Consider the following 22,766-nt stretch of genomic DNA (forward strand, 5'->3'; position numbering starts at 1 on the left):
GTCTTCAAAGAAATTTTTTGAGGGGAAATAAAAGAGGTGAGAATGATATTGCTTGGGTTGCTTGGTCGGAGATTTGTTGTCCTAAGAAGATGGGTGGTTGGAGGCGCATGTGTGGAAAAAGGTGGGAGACAGAACTACAATTTTTTTCTATATTGATGTTTAGTTTGGTCAATAGAGGTTAAAAGACATGTTACCAATATTATTTTTATTAGCTCTGAATAAGCAGGCTTAGGTTGTTGATTATGATTACTCGAACAATAGATCTTGGATATGGAAGATAGAGCGAATGAGGCCTTTGATGTCTTGGGAAGAGGATCAATTGTAAGATTTGATCAGTCTTTATTCTTTCAAAATGGACATTTCTAACACTTGGAACTAGGGTCTGGAAGCTTATGAGTGTTATTCGGAAAAATCAACGTATTTGGCCCAAATGGTTCCAGATTAGTCTCGTAGAGGTAGTCGCCTTGTCAAAAGTTAGATAAAATGTGCTACTTCTAATGTTTGTTGTTTTATTTGGAAAGCCTTAAGAGAGAGTTTGGTCATAAAGGAGAAGATTCATAAGAGGAATATTATTAGGAGTGGAGACCAAATGATGTATACTTTTTTATGGATCATATTGAGTCTTTAGATCACCCTCTGTTAACTTGTGATTTTGCTACTTGTGTTTGGAAAGTGATCTATTTATGGCTCCAAAATTCTCTACAGATACCAAACTCTACTTTTGACTTTGTGGAGTTGCATGATTCTTTTTGTAAATTAACAAAAGGTAGAGAGTGGTGGAGAATGCTTTAGCTTGCAACTTTATGGTCTATTTAGCTAATGAGGAATGATATTATTTTCTTTAATAAGAAGATTAGTTATATTCAAATCATGGATTTGATCCATATTATATATTGGATTTCATTTTATTGAAGTAGTGGTTTTATGGTATTGCTTTTGCTTATTGGTATAGTAGTCACTATGCTAGAATTAATATTTGATAACGCTCATTCAACAACGCTTATATATTGAACGATGTTAATTGTAACGCATAAGAGAATTAACAGCGCTTATTAAAGCAAGCATTGTTAAATGTGTTATCTTTAACAGCGCTTATTGAAGCAGATGCTGTTAAAGGTCATACTTCATATATTTAAGAGCACTTATTCGATAAATGTTGTTAAATATATTATCTTTAACAATGCTTATTGAAGAAAACATTGTTAAAAGTGTTATCTTTAACAACTCTTATTGAAGAAAGTGTTGTTAAATGTCACATTTCATATATTTAACAACACTTCTTCAATAAGCGATGTTAAATGTGTTATCTTTAACAGAGTTTATTGAAGAAAATGTTGTTAAAGGTGTTAACTTTAACAACACTTATTGAAGAAAGCGCTGTTAAATGTCATATTTCATATATTTAACAACATTTTTTTCAACAAGCGTTGTTAAATGTGTTATCTTTAACGTCGCTTATTGCAGTAAACATTGTTAAAATTCTTCATATATTTAACCGCAATTCTTCAATAACCGTTTCTAAACGCTTGTTTTAGTGAGCGAAAATCTTTTCAAATTCAAAAAGAAAATCTCACACAATAATACACATATTACTCATTTATTATTTCTCTTACTTTTCTTCTTCTCCATAAGTTGCACATTGGAGGAGAAAGAATGAATAATTTGTGTAACAACAACGCTTAAAATTGTTATTTAATAGCGTTTTTGTAGCGCTTTCTATGTGAGCGTAGTAATACATAAGGTTACATTCAACCGTGCTTTTTGTAGCGTTGTAGAAAGTAGACATTTAACAGCGCTCACTGAAGCAAGCGCTGTTAAATATCTACTTTCTAAATAAGACAATATCTATCCCAACATTCTATCAAACACGTGACAAACATGTCTGATTCCACTATATTTATAATAGATTTGTTAAATCACCAATGACTTCAACTACTTAACAGATTCCAATATTATAAAATAACATATGAGTAATGAGATCTTATGGAAATTGTTCATTTTTTCTCCTCCAATGTTCTCCATAGCCAAAAACCTAGAACATCATAGTTGCATAACTTCACAACAAATAAATATCACACTATTAGTGAAGAGAAAAATAAATGAGCTAAAATAAGATAACAATTTACCTTATGTTTGAAAAGAAAAGAAAAATCGATAACTTCACCATAGCTGCATAACTTCACAACAAATAAAGATCACACTATTAGTGAAGAGAAAAATAAATGAGCTAAAATAAGATAACAATTTACCTTATGTTTGAAAAGAAAAGAAAAATCGATAACTTGCTTGAAGAGAAAAACTAAAAACAAAAGAGAAAAAAAAGTAAGTTATGGAGAAGAAAAAGAAGAAAAGTAAGAGAAATAATAAACTGAGTGATATGTATTATTGTGTGAGGTTTTGTTTTTGAATTTGAAAATATTATCGCTCACTAAAACAAGCGTTAAAGGTATGACATTTAACAGCGTTTGCTTTAATAAGCTATGTTAAAGATAACACATTTAATAACGCTTATTGAAGAAGTGCGTTAAATATATGAAGCATGACCTTTAACAGTGCTTGCTTCAATAAGAGCTCTTAAATATAACATGTTTAACACCGTTTTCTTCAATAAGTGTTATTAAAGATAACACCTTTAATATCGCTTATTAAAAAAGTGTTGTTAAATATATGAAATATGACCTTTAACAGCGCTTGCTTCAACAAACGATGTTAAAGATAACAAAAGATAACACTTTTAACAGTGTTTTCTTCAATAAGTGATGTTAATTCTTTTCCGCCTTATATTTAACAACGCTCAACACATAAGTGTTGTTACATGGGCGTTGTTAAATATCAATTTTAGCGTAGTCTCATTATTCATATGTTATTTTATAAAATTGGAACCTGTTAAGGTTGAATGTAGCTAGAGTCATTGATGATTTAATAAATCTATTTTAAATGTGGTGGAGTTGGACATGCTTGTCATGTGTTTGATAGAATGTCTTAGAGAGATATTATCTTATTTAGAAAGTAGACATTTAACAGCGATGTCTTCAGTGAGCGCGGTTAAATGTCTATTTTCTACAACACTTTAAAAAACGTTGTTAAATATAAACTTATGTACTACTGTACTCACATAGAAAGTGTCCCAAAAGCGTTTGTAAATTATAATTTTAAGCGCTGTTGTTTTACTATTATGATGTAGTGAGCCATTGATGTAGTATTTAACATCTTTATAGTGGCAATCAATCATGATTGTGTGCGTGTTATTTATTGGTTGTCACCCCTAGTGCATTTTCAATTATATTTTGTTTATAAGAAAAGGTATATAGTATACTAGCAACAAGATTGCACAATACAATACTTATATTGTTATATTTAAGCTAGTTTCAACAATATACTCACAATATTATATTTAAACATGTTTGAATAATATACTTATGTCTTTTTAGTTTTTTCAACTTCCATATTTTATTTTTATTTATTAACTTTAATAATAATGACCGATTAATTTCATCCCTAAAAATAAAAATCCAAACTAGTACTCAAAAATCATAAATGTGAGTCAAAATAGTCTCTATATAGAATCATATAAATGCTAAAATGTTTAGTTTAATCTACATTTGATATTTTTAGAGATCATTTCAGGGACCAAATTGACAAAAGTTTGAGGATCAAAATAGACCTCTACTCATATTGTTTCTAATTTTATTCTTTATAGATAATAATAAATACTTTATTAATCTAATAATAAATAAATAATTAAAAAAATTAGAATTAATTTTGGAAGGAGTTAGAGGAGAGGTTGTAACTTTTGTGTTGTATCTTTTCTCAAGTTGAAAAGTTATTATAGTCATTAGTAACATACTACCTCTACCATCATCCATGACGAGGGACAATTTAAAAACCATTACTTTTCAACACTTAGTTTTTTTTTAAAGATAAATGTGAGTCAAAATAGATGACTAGTGTTGTGGTCATCGATTTGAGCCCTCCATGTTTTTCGTGTAAACCAAATTAATCTCTAATAAATTTAAATTATATTTTTAATTATCAATTTTCACAACGATAATCCACATTAGTCCATCTCATAACTCACGACTATTAATGCTAATAGAATGGGTGATGTAACAAACTATTTGCACACGTGGTGATTTCACAATACCAAAAAGATGTCATTTTGGACTAATTTAAAAGAAAAGTTATTTTGTGCCTTTCCTTGAACATTGTAAAGGAATTTTTCAACCCTAATCTCCAAATCTTCTCCCCCATTTCTTTACCTCAAACTCTAGCTTTGACTACTTCACATATGAGCATGGTATATAAGGGGATCTAGCAGGATTTTACTTGGCCATTTCCTTTTGATTTTGAAAAAGCCAAAGACCGGGAGAATTCTAATAACTAGGTTCCAACTCAATCCCTTCATGTGGTCAAAGGTTTGAACTTATTACATTTTGTTGAATTTGGAAAGGGATTTTTGTACATAGAGAAAGATAAGAATAACATGCTTCCTTAATGATGTGTTGGATTGAGTATATCAGTGCATGCTGTAAATAGACAATGCAAAGGAAATTTTATGGTCTAAGACAATATAGAATGCAGAACTTTTATTGGAATCATGGATTTAGAAATTTAACTATACAATACTCTTAGCATGAAGCAAGCTTAAGAATTAAGATGAATTTAATGATTTTTTTGACACAACGTAGTGCTGGCGAAAATGTTCCATGCAAAGTAGGTTTCTTTGCTACTTTAGATCTATACCATTAACCATTCCATATATACTTCCCAGCTATCAATTGATTTTTTGGCTAACAAACAATGGGGTGATTATTTGGGGATAAATACCTCTGATTTAGAGTTAAAAATTGTTTACCATTGTTCAAAGAAGAAGGCACAAAACCACATCATTTTGTGTCTTTAATTTTGTTCAAAAAAAATCAATTCAAAACAATGTTATTTCAATCCACCGTTAAAACACTACATGTGCAAATAACATGGCATGTCATTCATTTTGTTACTGTTAACAGACGAAAGTTAATGGACATACTAACATAAGTCAATGTTTGAAAAATAGTGATTGAAATGATAATTTAAATTTATTATATGCTAATTTGGTGCACACGTAATACCCTTACTCTGGATATAATTAATTAACTCTAAGACTTATTATTTAAAATTACTTATGAAGATTTCCTTAGGATGTCACTATGGACACCAGATTTCCACCCAAGTCATCAAAGAGAATCCCATTTTCAATGTTGGATAAAAATATTCGGGTTGCCACAAGAATATTGGAGCCCAAAAATCTTATTTTCCATTGCAGGAGGATTAGGCACTCCCATTTCATTGGATGAGGCAACTTCCAAGAGGTCTTTTGGGCATTATGCTCGAGTGTTGGTGGAGATAAACATCAGAGAGGACTTACATGACCAAGTCTTGGTGGAGAGAGAGGGATTTGCCTTCTTTGTTGGGATTGAATATGAAAATGTCCCACCTTATTGCACTAGTTGCAATAATATTGGTCACCTTCTTAGTAATTGTCATAGAGTAGCTAAGAAGAAGGTTGAAGAGAATGCTCCTAAAAGGAAAACAGAGGACTCAGGCCCTAAGACAAGAATAAACAATGATGAGGGGGAGGTTCCAAACCTCCGGAAAATTGATGACTTAGTTATCAATTTGGAGTTTGATAATAGGGATGATGCAAACCTGGAAGGGATAGAAAGAGTGGAGAATACTCCTGAGAAGGAGGCAGAGCAAGAGCCTCAGAATAGTGCAAATATGGAGGTAGCTTATGACCCCTCAGTGCCTCAGAACATTGAGGACAACTTCATAGTGCTTGAAACTCAGGAACTGGTGAATCAAAATGCAGTCAAGGATATGCAGATAGTTGGCAGGCTCTGGGCTGATGACAATAGGGAGGAGGAGGAGGAGGCAGAGGAGGAATTCTCCCCTGTTATGTCTAAATCGCAAAAGAAAAAGTTGAGAAAGAAAGGAATCACTAAGAGGGCTCACTATACCCGTAGGGGTGGGCACTCTTACTCTGTCCAATGATAATTCTCTACTTGAATTGCAGAGGTCTTGGTAACCTCAACACAAGGTTGGTTCTGAAAAACCTTTGCTTAACTCATAAACCTAACTTTTTGTTTATTGTTGAGCCTATGATTCTAAAAGAGGCCATTCAGGGCTCTTACTGGAATGATATTCGGATGAATTTATTTGTGACAAATAATATAGGGAACAATTTGCCTAACCTTTGGGGTCTATGCAGCCATGATTATTCTCCTATTATTTTGCTCAACTCTTCTCAACACATCACTTTCTTAGTCTCAATTGCTGATAAAAGATGTTACATTAGTGTTGTGTATGCTCATACTAACTACATCCAAAGAAGAAGCCTCTGGTATGAGTTGAATACTCTAATTTTAACTAATGATGGGCCCTGGACTTGCATAGGAGACTTTAATGTTGTTTTGGGTGCTAATGAGGCTAGAGGCCCTCGTGTTCCTCAGGCCTTGCCCTCTAATGAGTTTCAAACCTTCACGGATTGCTCTAATTTGATCTATCTCAACACAAGAGGTATCTGTTCACTTGGTCTAATAGGAGATCAGGGATTGCTTTAACTGAAAAAAGGTTAGATAGAAGCTTGTGTAATGAGGAGTGGCTAAGTACTTGGGGCCAAACATCCTGTTGTACTTTGCCTAGAATTTCCTCTAATCATCACCCTATCCTGCTCAATTCCAACTCTTCTGTTAGGAGAGCATCTCCCTTTAGATTTCACAAGATGTGGATCAAGCATGAGGATTACAAGAGGGTGGTGGAGAATATCTAGAACATGCCTTGCTATGGTTGCCCCATGTATACCATTTCTCATAAGCTCAGGTCTCTTAAGAAAGAGCTCAAGCACTGGAACACAAATGTCTTTGGTAACATCCATCTTAATGTCACCAATGCTTTGGCTGACTTGGAGCTAATTCAGAATTCCAAGGATCTAATGCCTAGCCAAGTTTGGAGGGATCAGGAAAGCTTGGCTCAGAAATCTCTTTTGCTTGCTCTTGAAGTGGAGGAGGCTTTTTGGAAAGAAAAAGCTAGGATAAATTGGCAAGTTAATGAGGATAGAAACACTGCCTTTTTCCACAGAGTCACCAAAATAAGGCAAGCAACTAAGTCTATGAATATGCTAAAGGATGGAAACAGATTGCTAATTGAGCAGGATGATATTGGAAATCATGTGCTAGACTACTTTCATACTCTCTTTGCCTCTGAAAATTCAACCTCTCAGAATTCTCTCATCTAGGAGGTAATTCCCAATATAGTTTCTCAGGAGGAGAATGCAATGCTAACAATGATGCCTTCTACTAAGGAGATCAAAAAGGCAGTTTTTGACATGAATGGAGATGGTGCTCCAAGGCCTGATGGGTTTGGGGGAGTCCTTTTCCAAACTTTTTGGGATATTGTGGGTCATGATGTTTATCTATCTGTGTCCCAGTTTTTCTCTCAAGGGTGGATCCTTCCTAACATGAATGCCAACTCTATTGTTCTAATCCCTAAATTCCTGGGTGCTGATAGAGTGCAGGATTTCAGGCCTATTGCTCTTGCAAATTTTCAATTTAAAATCATCACCAAGGTTCTAGATGATAGGCTTGCAACTATTGCTTCAAGAATTGTCTCTCCTAATCAAAAGGGATTCATAAGAGATAGGAACATTCAAGACTGCATTTGTCTAGCCTCTGAAGCAGCCAACTTATTGGATCACAAAACCTTTGGTGGCAATCTTATCTTGAAGCTTGACATATCCAAGGCCTTTGACACCATGGATTGGAATTTTCTATTGAACACTCTCAAAGCTAATTGGGTTTAGTCAAAAATTTAATTCTTGGATTGAGACTATTCTTCATTCAGCTAGGCTATCTATTAGTGTTAATGGTCACAGTGTGGGTTTCTTTGGCTGCAAGAGAGGGGTTAGGCAGGGGGACCCTCTATCACCTCTGCTGTTTAATATTGTTGAGGAGGTCCTGAGCAGGGGTATTCTTAATCTAGTTGCTCTTGGCAAAATGAGCACTATCAGTGGTCCTTCATCCATCCAAACTATGAGCCATGTCCTCTATGTTGATGATGTGCTCATATTCTGCAAAGGATTGAAAAGAGAGCTTACACATCTCAAGCTTCTCCTTACAACTTATGCTCAAGCTTCTGGCCAAATAATCAATGCCTCAAAAAGCCATTTCTTCACTGCCAGCACAAATCCTAGGAGAATAAGTACTATATCTTCCTTCCTTGGTTTCAATGTTGGATCTCTTCCATTCAACTACCTTGGTGTACCTGTGTTCAAGGGAAAGCCCAAAAGGATTCATCTGCAACCAATTGATGACAGAATTGCTCAGAAATTGGCTACTTGGAAAGGTTCATGCCTGTCAATAATGGGCAGAGTGGAGTTAGTTAAATTTGTGATTCAAAGCATGCTGGTTTACTCCTTTCACATATATGTGTGGCCTGCTAATCTGCTTAAAACTCTGGACAAAAAGATCAGAAATTTCATATGGTCATGGGACTCTGAAGTCAAAAAACTTGCCACAGTTAATTGGCATCAAGTTTGCTCCCCAACCCAGTTTGGTGGTCTCGGTGTGAAGTCAATCTCTAAGATGAACAAAGCCTCTCTCATTAAACTTTCTTGGACTATGCTATCTTCTAGTAAGGATTGGGCTGTTTTCTTTAGGAAGAGGTTTGGTAGGGACTCCATAATTTCTCCTAGACACTATAAATCTTCAATCTGGCATGGCATTAAAGTCAATTGGTCTCACATACATCTAAACTCCTCTTGGATAGTTGGGGATTGATCCAAAATCAAATTTTGGACTGACAATTGGACTGGATCACCTTTGTTGGAGCTCTTGAACATTCCTTCAAATCTTATCTCAAACCTGAAGGCCTATGTTGGTGAATTCATTCACCAAGGCAGATGGACCCTTCCTACTCAATTGGTGGAGCTTTTCCCGAATGTGGCTAAGGCAATTTCCAGGACTTTAATTCCGAATAGTGAGGATAGAATGGTCTGGTATGGAACTTCTGATGGCAATCTATCTCTGAAAGATGCCTACTCCAACATATCTTCCCATGCTAATCCGGACAAATGGTTCAAGGAAATCTGGTCTAACACAACTCCTCCTTCTAAATCCTTCATAGCTTGGAGATGGAAACATAATAAAATTCCCACGAATGATAATCTGCAGAAGAGAGGATGCAGTGTTGTATCCATGTGTAGCCTTTGTCATCACAGCCTTGAGACCTCTAATCATATCTTCCTGCATTGTGCTTTTGCTCAACAGTTTTGGCTATGGCTAAACCACATATTCTCCATAAACACAGACACTTCTTCTTGCACAACCATTTGGAGGACAAGCAACAAGGACTGGAGTTCTCAGACAAAAGAGGTCTTCTCTATTTGCATAACTCACATTATTGCCTCAATTTGGTTTTGGAGAAAAAAGGCAAGGTTTGAGGACACTATAATCCCAGTGGCTAGAGCTCTGGACAGGCTCAAGATGGATATTAGTTTTGCTTCTAATAATTCAAAATGTCATGCTAACAACAACCATCTTGAGTTTGCTATATTGAGGAGTCTTAACATCTCTTTACGCTTCAAGAAAGGTCCAAGGATAAAGGAAATTCTCTGGCATCCCCCCAACATTGGTTGGATAAAGGTGAACACGGATGGAGCAGCTCAGGGAAGCCCTGGTTTGGCAAGAGGAGGAGGAATTTTCAGAGACCACCTTGGTAGATTTGTGGCTTGTTTTGCTGACTTCTATGACATACAACATGCTATCTATGCTGAGCTTCTTTCGACTATTCTAGCAATTGAGTTTGCTTATGCAAAAGGATGGCATCGCCTATGGATTGAGAGTGATTCAACTCTAGTCGTGGGTATCATTAAAGGGCATGCTCAACCTCCTTGGACTCTTGCTTCAAGATGGAGCATATGTAATTCTCTTTTATTGTCTATGTCTTCGAAGGTGTCTCATATATTCAGGGAGGGTAACTCTTGCGCGGATTTGCTTGCCAATCATAGTATAAGGTCTAGGACTTTTACTTGGTGGGATTCAATCCCATCCATAATATTTTGGGAATGTAATAGGAATATGTTGGGGTTACCAACCTACAGGTTCACAAACTTATAATGGATACTGCTTTTTCCTTTTAATTCAGGGGTGCTTCAGCACCATTGCTTAAAAAAAAATTAACTCTAATTTCTATAAATTAAAGGCTTACTTGCCACTTGCCAATATATACCCGTGAACAAATCAATGAAGAAGTACTTGGCAATGCCGTGCTAGCTCTTTGGCATATTATCGGCAATAAGCATCAAACATATTGGTATGATCAGCATACTTCCAAAATACTATAAATTAAGAAATTCAATGAATAATATTATTAGCCTAGTAGCTAGGCTGTTGAAGGAGTATCACCTATTCAATGTACAATGGCTGAGTTAGACATGCACAATCTAACAATGATACTCCATTAACGCGTGATCGTGTTGTGAACACCACAAATTTAGATGTAGCTTTATCATGTAAAAGAGGAAATAAGCCATAATTTTCTTCCAAAACTCTAGCTACAGAAGATAAGGACCCTAGCTAGCTGACAATACACAGACAAAAAAGTTCAAAGAAGTGAGTTCATGATATTTTTCGCAAGAATAATATAAATATAAATTATTGAATTTTATTTAAATAATCAAGATTAAAATATATATGCACATGACTTTTTAAGTATATATGTAACTAATAACTAACTTTTAATACAAATCATCCATATATGAATATAATATCTAGATTCATTATTCTCACCGTTTTTATATGAAAAGTATATAGACTTGAGTTACTTTCTATATATACATATATATTATTATGGTGAGAAATAAAAACAATTATATGAATCATTCCACCTTATTTTAATGACTAAGATTAGAAGATAAATATGCATGAATATTAACTAACTTTTAAGTGATTATGTAACACTAAATAACTTTTAATTTTAACCCCAATAAATAGTTATATGATCTTATTTTATTATTTTTACAATTTTTATATAATAATTATTGTCACTTTATTCAGTGCTATAAAATAATTATCAAAGATCTTGGTCAAGTATATCACCTAAATCAATTACTAGTGGATGAAGAAATATGAAGGGTTTGTGCAACCGTTGTTTAATATATTTGGTAAGTATTTTAAAAAGAGTTTAAAATTCATGCAATGTTACTACAAAGTATTTTACATTTTCAGTATATCATTTATTATTGATTTAGATTACTTTTGTTTGAGAGTTAATGATAGTTAACATATGAATGATAGATAATTTGCTAACAGTGAAATCCTTTTAAAAAACTGGAGAAACGTTAAAGTTTTATTGAACTATTAGTATTTATAGGCACTTTTAAGTTCATCAAATGCATAAGCTTGCATATTATAAAATTTTAATATAAATTTATCAATTAAATTAAATGATCTTAATCCCTCTTCAATTATATACATTAATATACATTGTCAAAATGTTATTTATAGGAGACAACCAAAATCCAAGATTAATTTGTATTTACTATTCTGTCTGCCATTCTCATCGACAACAAATTTTTTAATGGTTTCACCATCATCAAAAGCGCAGGAAGGGGAGGATCAATCCAAACAAAATGGTAATTTCCAAATTGAGAGTCATAATCATATTTTGACAAATCATTTGTTTTCAGCTGAAATTTTGGATTGAAGAGGGCATTTTCAAAGAAAAAAGCAAAACTAGTGCTAAAATAAAAAGGATATATTATATATTTCAATGGAAAATATTGAATATTAGATTTTAATATTGACTTCTTGGCCAGATTCTGATCAAGATACTCTAGACCTCTCTTCAATTAACATGCCAAATTACTATTTTACACAATACATATCAATAAGTTATTAGAGCTATTCGGTATACAAAAACTAATGAGCTTGTACCTTTTAAAAAAATAAAATTGTAGGGTATGAAAGCTATTATTATAAAGTTACTTGAAATAGTATTTAAAAAGTTAAAGTCTTTTAGTCATTTGCTTATCAATTTCACTCTTCAAAATTTTAAAAAATTACATTAGTTACCATCACAAAAACTACTATTTTTCTATTGCATAAATTACTTTTGTATTGCTTTTGACTATTTTAAGAATGCATAAATTATTTACATATTATATCTTTTTAATGATATATATTGTCAATACGGGAAGAATACTAAAAATGTATACAACTTAATTAGAAACAATTGGTCTACTGCTCAACTTAACTCAATTTGGTTAGTTGGTGATGGGCACAAAAACAACTTCAGGAGAGATAACTGGTTGGGACTGCCTCTGGTGGATTATCTTAATATTCCTTTAGAACTGCAACCTCATCTTAATTCTTCTGTAAGAGACTTCATTCAAAACCCCAAATGGATAATTCCACCAATTTTCCACTGCTCCTTTCTTGATATTGCTAACAAAATTTCCAAGACTCTTATATATAACAGTCAGGACAAATTTGTTTTGCAAGGACCTTTGGTTGGTATCCTGTCTTTAAAAGCTGCTTACTCTCACATATTTTTTGCATCAAACCAATGGACTTGGGGCAAAATCATATGGTCTAATGCAATTCCTCCTTCTAAATCTTTTATTGCGGAAATAGCATGAATAATACCTCCATTCATTGAATTATAAAATGCCCATAAGGACTATATTTATACAAGAGAGTTCAGGTTGCTTGTGAAACAAGCAATTGACAAAAATAGAAAAATAACAACTCTTAACCAACTTTGACCAAAATGATTAAAATTATTATAGCCAAAAATATGCCCATGTAAAGTTTCAAAATTAAGATGTAATTCAAGCATGATCTAAGGGCCAAGATTGGTGTGCCAAGCCTGTGGAACTTGTGCGCCTGATGCGCCAAGTTCATGTTTCTTATCCATGGCAGATGCGTCTGGTGCAAGGCCATATGCCAAGTCTAGTGCGTCAAACTGATGCGCCTAGGCCAAGTCTGATGCGCCAAGCTGATGCGCCAAGCTGATGCGCCTAGGCCAAGTCTGATGCGCCAAGCTGATGCGCCTAGGCCAGGTCTGATGCGCCACTAGCCAGACCTGATGCATTAGACAGACGCGAGTATGCCAAGGCTGGACGTGCCTAGTCCAGGTCTGATGCGCTAAACTTCCTCGGTCACGATCCAGGCCACGAGTCTGATGCACTAAGTTTCCTCGGTCACGGTTTAGGCCCTGAGTCAGCATTCCTCAGTCACGATCAAGGCACCCTTGGTCACGAGCCAGAATCCCTCGGTTAAAGGCAAAAGACTCTCAGTTAGTATTCATGCTAACATGGTTAATGATACGTTCATGGCTTACTTGGCTTACCTGCTCGTCTTGATTTACCTTTAATACCCCCTCGCAAGCTGGAGAATATATATTGACCATTCCAAGCTTGGAGAGTAAGTATTGAAATGGAGCAGGGTCCAATGCCTTGGTCAAAATGTCTGCAACCTGTTCAAGAGTAGAAATAGGCAACAAATGGAAAAGCTTGGAGTGTAACCTCTTCCTAACCACATGACAATCAATGTCAATGTGTTTTGTTCTTTCATGGAACACTATATTTGCAGCTATATATTTAGCTGAATTATTATCACAATAGAAAAGAACGGTTGTATGAAAGGAACTTTAAAATTCTAAGCAAGTAAGTTAACCATTGAATCTCACAAGAAGTAAAAGAGACAAGAGAGACTCCTAAGAAAACACAACAACATGTGATCGATTTCCTAGAATCTATGCAGACAGCCAAATCAGAGTCACTAAAGGCCTTTAATTTTAGAATGGAAGAATTGGGATAGTATAGTCCTTGACCAAGGCTTCCCTTGATGTACCTGAGCACCCTGCAAAGGACTTTATGGTGCAAATTGGTAGGTTGAGACATGAATTGGCTTAACTGTTGGCAACAAAGCCAATATTAGGCTTAGTATTGGTTAAATAAAAGAAATCTTTCTACAAGTCTTTTTGTAGGAACTTGGGTCAATATAGCTAGAGGAGTAATCTTTGTGTAATTTGGTAGTTTTGACTATGGGAGTGGGCACTGATTTAGAGTCTAAAAATCTTGTGTCACTTAGTATGTCCAAGGCATACTTTCTTTGGCAGATAGTTATGCCATTTCTTGCTCTAGCAATCTCAAGGCCTAGGAAGTATTTAACGGATCCTAGATCTTTAATCTTGAATTTGTCATTTAGGTATTGCTTAACCCTGCTTATTTCAGTCTACTCATTTCCTGCCAGAACCAAATCATCTACATAAACTAATAGGACAGTGAAGGCTTTCCTTTTATTCTTAGTGAAAAGTGGGTGGTCATGATGGGATTGAGTGTATCCTAAGCTAATGAGGCACTCTGAAAGCTTGGTATATCATTGCCTTCCTGCTTGCTTAAGACCATACAAAGACTTCCTTAGTTTACAAACTTTGTTGGGTTTACTATAAGTGACACCTGGAGGTATGTTCATGTAGACCTCCTCATTAAGGTCACCATGCAAGAATGCATTGTTGGCATCTAATTGATGCAAAACCCAGTTTTGGCAAGAAGCAATGGCAAATAGCAACCTAATTGTTGTTAACTTAACAACAGGTGCAAAAGTGTCAAAGAAATCAATATCCTCAGTTTGGTTGTACCCCTTGGCCACTTGCCTAGCCTTATATCTTTCTATATTGCCATCAGACTTATATTTGATCTTGTTGACCCATTTGCATCATATAGGCTTCTTGTCACTAGGGAGGTCATCTATACCCCAAGTGTTGTTTATCTCTAAGGCATTGAGCTCCTGCTGCATAGCCTTAATTCAATGGTCAGATCTTATGGCTTCATTGTAGGTTTTTGGTTCATTGTTGGCAGTTATGCTTAGGACATTAGGGACATGGCTCCTAGAGAGGGACCCATAGGATAACACATAAGTGATGGGGTGATATAATCTTTTGCTCCCTTTGTGTTTATCTGCACTGAGAAATTACAATAGAATCTTTAAGATGAGAAGGGAGTTCTCTAGTCATATTGGATCTCCTATGGGTTTGTGCAAGTGGAGAGTCACCATAGGAACTATCTTGGTTTATGATGAATTCGGGATTCTCAGGCTGATCACTATGGTCAGATTCTTCTAACTGATTGATATCATTGTTGTTATTCTCATAATCTAGGAATGTCATGTTTACGTTGTCTTCATGGCTAGTCTTGTCTCCTGAATCATTGACCTTATAGGGAAATATGTGCTCGTAGAAAAAAATATGTCTAGACATAAAGGTTTCCCTAGTCTTTAAGTCAAACATAACATATCCCTTGGTTCCTATTCTGTAGCCAAGGAAGACATATTTCCTGGCTATAGGATCCAATTTGGTCCTTTGTTGGATGAGAGTTGAGGCAAATCCAAGACAGCCAAAGACCTTGGTCTCTAGCAGGTTGGGTGCATTTCCATGGATAAGTTCAAAGGGAGACTTATGTTGCAAGATTTGACTAGGTGGTTTGTTTATCAGATAGGTGGCATGTGGCACAGCATAGGACCAAAAGGTCTTGGGTAATTTAGAGTGAAAAATGAGGCACCTAGTGACATTCAGAAAGTGCCTATGTTTTCTTTCAACAATTGAGTTTTGTTGAGGTGTTTCAACACATGAGGTTTGATGTAAGATGCCATGTTCCCTAAAGAAGTCAAGGATGCTAAATTCTATCTCATTTTTACTTCTTATGGCCTTAATGACTTTGTCAAATTGAGTTTTGATCATATCCACAAAATCCTGAACTAGGTATCTAACCTTAGATTTGGCTTTCATAAGAAAAATCCAAGTATGTCTAGAGTAATCATTAACAATAGTATGGTTTTGCATTGAATTTGTCCCTATTGGCCCCCATATATCCATATGAACCAAATCAAAGATATTGCTAGTCTTATTATTATTACTATGAAAGGGCAGCTTTGGTTGTTTTCCAAGGTGGTAGTAATCACAAGCATCAAAAGAATCATGATTGACATAGGAATAAGTTTTGCACACAAAATTTAAAACATCAACGGAGGGGTGGCCTAATCTAAAGTGCCACAAATTAAAATTGTAATTAGTACAAGCATTGTTCACATTATGATTGTTCCTAGCCTTTGTCCTAGTGATTCTTTTAAGGATGTATAGAGTATTCTTTACTTCAGCATGTCCAATCATCCTCAAGGTAGTCATATCTTGGATGCAACATGTTAAGCCATCAAAGATTAGTTGACAGTGCATATATTTTGTTAGTTTATAGATGGATATTAAATTGAACTTGAAATCAGGTACATATAGGACATCATGAAGGGTCAAAGACTTGGACAAGATAATTGTCACTGATATGTTAGCCCAAGTGGTAGAACCATTGGGCAGATTAATGATGGTTGGTGTTATAGAGTGAAACATGTTAAATTCATCTAAGTTGGGACAAACATGGTCTGCAGCACTAGTGTCCAAGATCCATAGGGAGATACTACCTGATACTTGTTGATCATCTTCTGCAGCCTAGTTCTTAGAGCTTGATGATTCGTTGCTATTCTCAGGTTCTATGATATTTTCAGTGGTAACACTATTGATCATGTTTGTTTCTTGTCTTGTCTTGTCTTATTGGTAGTATGAGGGGAAGCCATGCTTGAAGTAGCAAGTCTCAATTGTGTGACCTTCCTTGCTACAATAAGTGCACACTTTAGTGTTCGTTTTCTTGTAGAATCTTGTCAATCCCCTTTTCCTTCCTTGATTGGTGTTGCTTCTTCTAGGATTACCTTTTGATCTCTAAGGTTGTCCTTGTTCATCTTGATGAGTATTTCCCTTGTTGGTGGAGTTAAAGAGAATCTTGGTTCCTTAGATATTTGTCTCCAATTGCCTTTCTTGTTGAATCAGCAGGGCAAACACCTTATTTATGGACGGAAAGGGTTCCATCAGAAGAATTTGAACCTTGTAGGTGTTGAATTCTTTATTTAGGCCTTTGAGAAAGCATATCACATATTCATTTTCACGATATGCCCTCATCTTCTCATAGACACCACATGTGCATTTGTTTCCATATTGACAGAGAGGAATTGGTCTAAAGGATTCAAGATCTTCCCACCAAGTTTTTAGGTTAGTGAAGAACTTTGATACGCCTTTATCCCCTTGCCTTATGGAGTGTACTTCTTGTAAGAGATCAGACATACGAAAATAGTCACCCTTTAAGAATCTCTCCTTGAGATCTTCCCAAAGATCTTGAGCACTTTGAATGTATATAATGCTTTGAGAGATTTTTGGTGTTAGACACCTTGTGATCCATGATATGACCATGTTATTGCACCTTTCCCATTGTCAAATTCAGGGTCATCTTGACTTGGTGCAGTGATGAAGGCATTCACAAACTTGTATTTGTTCTTTGAGAGTAATGCTCTCTTCATTTATCTGCTCCAAGTTTGGTAATTAGTGCCATCTAATGGTGGTGTGACGAGAGTTGCTCCTCGGCTATCCCTAGGATGAAGATAGTAGGGGTTCTGTGTTTCACTATTATGAGTTGTGAGTTGGGTATTTCTCTTATGATCCATGCTTGTCAATTTTGTCATGCTTCAATCCAAAATTGGGAAGATTGAAGGAAGCCAGAGAAGGAATAGAGTAATTTTAGAGAGGTGTTCGAGAAGAAAGAGAGTGTAGCAGAGAAGTGTTGAGCATGTTCTTTTAGGAACTAGCTCTTGATATCATATTGCGGAAATAGCATGAATAATATCTCCATTCATTGAATTATAAAATGCCCATAAGGACTATATTTATACAATAGAGTTTAGGTTGCTTGTGAAACAAGCAATTGGCAAAAACCGAAAAATAACAACCCTTAACCCAAGTAACTCTTAACCAACTTTGACCAAAATGATTAAAATTATCATAGCCAAAAATATGCCCATGTAAAGTTTCAAAATTAAGATGTAATCCAAGCATGATCTAACGCCAAGATTGGTGCGCCAAGCATGTGGAACTTGTGCGCCTGATGCACCAAGTTCATGTTTCTGATCCATGCCAGATGCGTCTGGTGCAGGGCTATATGCCAAGTTTGGTGCGTCAAACTGATGCGCCTAGGCCAAGTCTACTGCGCCAAGCTGATGCGCCTAGGTCAAGTCTGATGTGCCAAGCTGATGCGCCTAGGCCAGGTCTGATGTGCCACTAGCCAGGCCTAATTCATCAGACATATGCAAGTGTGCCAATGTTGGACATGCCTGGTCCAGGTCTGATGCGCTAAACACCCTCGCTCATGATCCAGGCCACGAGTCTGATGCACTAAGTTTCCTCAGTCACGGTCTAGGCCATGAGTCAGCATTCCTCGGTCACGATCAAGGCACCCTTGGTCACGAGCCAGAATCCCTCAGTCAAAGGCAAAAGACTCGGTCAGTATTCATGCTAACATGGTTAATGATACAATTATACCTTTAATATTTTTCACTACTTGGAGACTCTTAAAAAACAAAATGCCTACGGATGACAATCTTCAAAAGAGAGGCTACCACATGCCTTCAGTATGTAACCTCTGCAAGGCTAGCTCTAAAACTATAGAGCATTTGTTCTTGCTTTGCCCTTTTACTTCCTCAATTTGGCAATGGCTTGGCTCAACCTTCTCAATCCAGTTGGATATCTCCATTATCTCCTCAATTTTTATGGTTTGCAGAGGAAATTGGTCCCCTCAAATCAAAGAGGTTCTAACTTCCTCAATCATTCACACTGTTAGTACTATATGGTCTGTAGGAATCAATGTAGATTTCTTGACAAAAATCTCATGGTGGCTAATGCAATATAAAAGATAAGGTCTGACGTCTCTTCTACTAGCAGCTACATCAAATCTTGTTCTGGTTTTTCTCTTTTGGATTCTAGTATCCTCAAAGATCTCATGGTCCTTTTAAATTTCAACAATGCTCCTAAAATTATTGAACTTCTTTGGGCTCGTCCTACTTCTAGCTGGATTAAAGTAAACACATATGGTGCAGCTTATGGATGTCCTGGCCTTTCGGGTGGAATGGGCATTTTCAGGGATTACAAGGGTTATGTTAAGGCTTCTTTTTGTGAAGAATATCATTGCTCCTGAACTTGGCACAGTTTCGATGAAGACACCAACATCACCAAAAAGAAGAAAAAGGAATAATACTTATGAAGACAATGAAGATTCAAGCTTCAAGATATTCAAGACTTTTAGTCTAAGTCTAAAATAGCTACTTCTATCTTATACTCTTGATTATACAATAGTAGTAATTCTCAAACTACTTTTAAAATAAAATTGAAACACTTTAAAATACTTAAAACAATTTTCAAAAATAGTGTGTAACGGGTTACTTCATCTAAGTAACAAGTTACGAGTGTGAGAAAAGAGTTATCCAACTTAAAAATGATCAAATTAATTCATTACTGTCTTTGAGTAACAGATTATCAGTGTTATTAAAGTTGAGTAACCGGTTACTCAACTTGTTGTGACCGATTACTCTAATTCGAAAATAAATGATCAATGGACAGAATATTTGAGTAATTGATTACTCAATGCTGTAATTGATTACTCAGAGTTGTTGCATCAGATTTTCAAATTCAAAGTGAATGAGTTTCAACCCAAAAGACATGGTTTCATTCCAATCAATTCCTACCCTTTCAAAGAGACATTTTGGCTGATTGGAAAGCCTATATAAAGGCATTAAAATTCACAATCATTGCACACAACATATACACAACTCTCATACAAATTTCAAAAGCTCTTATACATATTCTGAAATTATTTTCTGCACTTTTGGCAACAAGTTCTTAAACGTTCAAACTTGATTTTTCTGAAGTTGCTTAAATTTAAAGTGTTTCAAGTTTACAAACGTATAAAGAGCATTATTACTAAGTTTACAAAAGAGTTGATTGGATTGCAAGTTACATCACTTTCATACTTGTAAAGGCAATTCTACCATTATTGAACACTTTTCATTATTATTGCAGAATACTTTCTTTCATTGGGTGTGATAAGAAAGGGGATTAGAATCACTTGGAAAAGTGTTTTCCAAAGGTGAATAAGGATTAAGGAGTGTGTAAGGTACATAGAGATCTCGAGGTGGGATATTGTAATTGCAACTCCTAATCTTTAGTGGAAAAATCTCATGTGCTGCAAGATTACTAGACGTAGCCTTTAGTGGACAAGAAAGTGAACCAATATAAAAATCATTGTGTATTCTCTTCTCCCTTATCTCTTTGATTTTAATTGTTAATTTTCTGCATATATTTTCCATTGCACTTTAACTCTTGATTTTGCAGAAAAAGTGGCCATTATTTTAAGTCAACTAATTCACCCCCCTCTTAGTTGCAATCTCATTCTTACAATTGGTATCAAAGCTATTTTGTGTGTAAGTTATTCTCAAGTCTGATCCTATATTGAAGATGGCCTTAATATCATTCCTAGGAGAAGGTTTCAACATGAACCGCCCTCCAAGCTTTGTTGGAGAGTGCTATGATTTCTGGAAAATCAGAATGAGAATCTTCATATAATCTCAAGACTTAGATATATAGGTCTCAATAGAAGAAGGTCCATTCATACCATACATGGTTGTTAATGGGGTTAAACAACCAGAACAAAATGTTCATGAAACACTGAAGATAAAAATAAAGTCCAATACGACCTTAAAGCCAAAAACATTCTTGTGTCGGCTCTAGAAGAAAAAGAATTCCTTAGAGTGTCAAGTTGCAAAACATCGAAAGAAATTTGGGACACTCTAGAAATGATACATGGAGCCAAAGAAGTACAAAGGTCTACAATAAATAGTGAAGCATCATCATCAAAGCAAAAATCTACATCCTCTATATGCAAAAAAACCATATCATCTTGAATGTGCTTGTCCAGCCCTACAAAAGCATCAAACTTTCAAAGCAAAGAAGGACAGGAAGCGTAGAAGAACAAATGTTATATCAGAAGATAAAGATGATGGTTCAAATGCAGAACTCAGAATTAAGGAGCAATCACATATTTCCTTGATGGCTTCACACAATTCAAATGATGATTATGAGGTTAGTAACTCTGAACCAAATGATACTTTTTCATATGATGAGTTACAAAATGCTTTCAATGATTTACATCAAGAATATGTTAAGCTTTCCAAACTTTTCCTAAAACAGAAAAATGAAATTTTTATTTTGGAAAGCCATAACAAAGTTCTAAAGAAAGATATTGAAAAACCTACTTCTCCCTAATGTCAAAAATGTGTTGCTCTTGAAACTAAAGTTTCAACATTAAGTCTTAAACTTAATAAACTCAACAAGATCAATCACAATTTAGACAAGATCTTAAAAGTCCAAAGACATTCAACAGACCGTAGAGGTCTTGGCTATGCAAATAGTCGTGTGGCTAAAAATGGGAATGTCTTAGGAAAAACAATCGTGGGAAGCACTAAAATATTTCATAAAGAAATTGTCCATTGTAATCCTATTTTTAAAATAAAATCTTGGACACATAAGCATCTAGCCACTTGTTCTTACTGTGATAAAATTGGTCACACACCTAACACTTGTTATATTAGAAAATATGGTGTGTCAACAAGCCAATACAAATGGGGAGGAAAAGGTGCTAACCCTGTAGGACCCAAATCATATTGGATACCTAGAAAATATTTTTAATTTGTTTTGCAGGATAATTTGAGAGCCGCCTGGAACTTATGGTACTTGGATAGCGGCTGCTCAAAACACATGACGAGCGATAGAAGCAAGTTCTTTGTCCTCACTCAAAGGGGCAAAGGCTATGTCACTTATGGTCATAACAACAAGGGAAAAATTCTTGGAGTTGGTAGAGTCGATAAGCCACCCTCAACAACTATAGAATGTGCACTATATGTTGAAGGACTCAAGCACAACCTTCTAAGCATAAGTCAATTATGTGACAAAGGCTTCTGTGTGGCATTCTATCCAGATAAATGCATCATTGAAAGTAAGAATTCTCAAAACTCTAAACTTGTTGGTAAAAGGATAAATAATATATATATATATATATATATATGATTCACATAGATTCATCTTTACCAATAACATGTTTAGTTGTAAATGATAATCATGATGTATGGCTTTGGCATAGGAGAATTGCTTATATACATATGGACTATTTAAATAAACTTATTAGGAAAGATTTAGTTGTTGGTTTACCCAACATGAAGTTTGTTAAAGACCAACTATGTAGTGCTTGTCAAATGGGTAAACAAACAAAAACCTCTTTCCAACCTAAGCATATGGTTTCTTCTAATAAACCATTGCAGTTACTACATATGGACTTGTTTGGCCCCTCAAGGACAAAAAATTATGGTGGTAACTACCATGCTCTTGTTATAGTAGATGATTTTTCGAGATACACTTAGACACTCTTCTTAGTTCATAAGAACGAGGTATTCAAAGCCTTTAGCGTTTATGCTAAAAGAGTCCAAAATGAAAAATCACTACTATAAGAAGTGATCATGTGGGGAATTTCAAAACTCTTCTTTTGAAGAATTCTTTGATGATCTTGGCATCGGTCACAATTTTTCTACTCCTAGAACACCACAACAAAATGGTGTTGTATATAGAAAGAATCGGTCTTTAGAAGAACTGGCTCGTATAATGTTGAATGAAACTAACCTCCCAAAATATTTATGGGTTGATACAGTAAGTACTGCATGTTATGTTTCAAACCGAGTTCTTATAAGACCAATTCTTAAGAAAACCCCTTATGAACTCTTCAAAGATAGAAAACCAAACATTTCTCATTT

The 22,766-nt window shown here is 35.2% G+C and overlaps 1 long non-coding RNA gene across 1 annotated transcript in view; it reads right to left on the reverse strand.

Moving 5' to 3' along the window:
• The window catches only part of LOC109350046, a 29,520-nt gene extending 9,695 nt beyond the window's left edge, over nucleotides 1-19,825 (reverse strand). The window contains exons 1-4 of the long non-coding RNA XR_002108063.1: nucleotides 19,813-19,825; nucleotides 18,473-18,479; nucleotides 16,129-16,141; nucleotides 5,413-5,417 (exon numbers count right to left, since the gene is read on the reverse strand). This is a non-coding gene — a long non-coding RNA (uncharacterized LOC109350046). The remainder of the gene's footprint in view (nucleotides 1-5,412; nucleotides 5,418-16,128; nucleotides 16,142-18,472; nucleotides 18,480-19,812) is intronic.

Source organism: Lupinus angustifolius, chromosome LG06, assembly GCF_001865875.1.
Source record: "Lupinus angustifolius cultivar Tanjil chromosome LG06, LupAngTanjil_v1.0, whole genome shotgun sequence".
NCBI classification, from domain to species: Eukaryota; Viridiplantae; Streptophyta; class Magnoliopsida; order Fabales; family Fabaceae; genus Lupinus; species Lupinus angustifolius.